The sequence below is a fragment of the Lygodium microphyllum genome, chromosome 8, assembly GCF_053477565.2.
Source record: "Lygodium microphyllum isolate KBCC chromosome 8, Lygodium_microphyllum_v1.1.10, whole genome shotgun sequence".
NCBI lineage: Eukaryota > Viridiplantae > Streptophyta > Polypodiopsida > Schizaeales > Lygodiaceae > Lygodium > Lygodium microphyllum.
In genome coordinates, this window is record NC_141142.1 from 86,904,097 (window position 1) to 86,906,410 (window position 2,314).

Below are 2,314 nucleotides of genomic sequence, written 5' to 3' on the forward strand. Positions count from 1 at the left end.
CCTTCTACAACTCCACCTTTCGTCACGAGTTCCTCTTCAATGCACATTGTCGGTGCAGTGGTTTCAATCGTCTTCATCTTCCTCTCGGCTCTTCCTTTAGCATGTTCATATATTGTGTTACAGCCGCCTTTTTCCTCGTCACGTTCTGTTGCCTTTCTTCCCCCCAAGCTTTTTCTTTCCCCCCAAAAAGCCTCCTACATTCGTCATAAAACCCATAGATGCGATTGATTGAAGCACATTCATGATTTCCTCTCAACAGGAAGAAGTTCTCAGGAAATTTTATCTTATAAGCCAGAAGAAGGCATATCGTTTCCAAGCTCATGAATGTCACTACAAATCTTGATGGGTACTTCCAGTTCCAACAGATTGGACTGCTGGAGAAAGATGTCTCTACCCCTTCAACTCTTTATCGACACCATCTCCTCTCTTCCATTGTCGTCAGTACGTGAGTGATATTTTAAAAAGCCTCAAACAGGGCCAAGTCTCCACACATACAAGCAACCGGGTCCGCTCAGAAAAGCAGCCTCCTTTTTTCTACCAGAAAAGCGGCCCCTTCCTTCTACCAAAAAAGCTACCCCTTCTCACAATAGCCCCATTTCATTACATCACAGTCCAGCCAGTGATTAAACATGCAATGCGCTTCATTAATGCATCCAGACTTTGCATACAACTCAATGATAGAGCTACCAATTACTCTCTGTGTACTAATCGCCCAAGCTCCACAATACATAGAAGGCAACAAGCACCATGCGAATAATCCATGGTGAGTCAAAATCACGTAACACCAGCTGCTGCTGTCTGCTCACCTTGAAGTGGAAGTATAGAACAAGGCCCAAGCACAGTATTCCAGCCAATGAACAGAGAATTATCAGCATGATGTCCGTTATGTCTTCAGCATTTATCTAGCTTGGATCTTCCTGACTGAGTGACTGATCATATAGAGCAGGTAATTCCAGAGATAGAGCACTTGTCTCCTTAGAAAACACACGAAGCTCTTTTACACAAATGTCCAAGTAAAGATTTCTGGTCTTCTGAATATCAGTATCAAACTTGATAAATGCATATGGTCTTGCAACCGTGTCAACAATAGTCCTTTGTTTGATCTCCCAAACAGTCCTGTAAACTACTTTCAAATCATCAGGAATCTGCTGAACTTTCTGTATAGAGCCATTATAGTGGATAATTTTGTTTTTCAACTCTAAGTTCCAAAGTCCCATGTCAGTCAAATCATTCAGAAGATGCTTGTTCACAACCACAAATTCACCACTGAGTACTCTTCGGCTGTATATATTTGAGGTATATGATTTAAAACACTCATTATTGTCAAGTATCTGACTTGTAAACACATCCCAGAAACCATCACAACCAATAATCATAAACTTGTCTTCTTCAGTCATCATCAACAAAACTTGTCTCAATTCTGGCTCTGCACTGAGAAGACAGTTCATGTCCTCCTTTAATCCCTTGATATGCCAGTTTCCAATGGCTCTTGCAACATTGATCTATCCATTCAGATATCCATCATCCACAAAGCCTCCAAGGGACTCTATTCGCTATCATTCAAGTGAACATGAGGCCATATGATCCCTTGTTATATCAATGGCCTTGCCCTTCCTACAGAGGATAGCTCTACAATCTCCTGCATTGGCCACAAACAAGTCTCTTCCGAGCACTAAGACAGTTAAAGCTGTTGTGCCAGATGACAAGCCATGATTGATTGAACAAGCTTCTGCAAATGCTGTCTCTGTCTACAGAAAGGCATGATGGACAGCCTCTTCTATTGCAATTGGAAATGCCACATCTTCAACAATGTAATTGAGTAACTTGTCTTTGACAAACTCTGCTGCTATGGTCATCCTTCAGGATGCCTTTATCTATTAAACATGCTCCTTCGAGAGAACTTGCAGGCTTTGAATGTCAACAAGTAGGTGACTTTGCTTGGTTTAATGCCCTCATCAAGCATTTTGTCATACTGTTTAAGAGTAGAAATACAATCACTGCATCAGACATATGCACCAACCATGGTTGTCCATGCAACTACATTGTGAACTAGTAATCTATCAAACAATTAGCATGCTTCCTCTAGACTGTCACACTTAGCATACATATCGACCAGAGTATTATAGATAAGTTCCTCTTGCTCCAAACCCCTCTCCGCTTTACCGCCCACGCAAAACAAAATACAAACACAAAAACTAAATATGTACAAAGTAACAAATGTCACACACACAACTTTTTGGTGGATTCCACACCTTGGATGTGCAGCAGTACGACATCCACCCCCTCTAATCCTGCGCATCCTTCGGATGGGCCA

The 2,314-nt window shown here is 41.7% G+C and overlaps 1 pseudogene; it reads right to left on the bottom strand.

The window, feature by feature from the left end:
• Nucleotides 1–902: 902 nt before the first annotated feature.
• Nucleotides 903–1,856, bottom strand: LOC148032550 (putative protein phosphatase 2C 57 pseudogene; annotated as a pseudogene).
• Nucleotides 1,857–2,314: the final 458 nt, after the last annotated feature.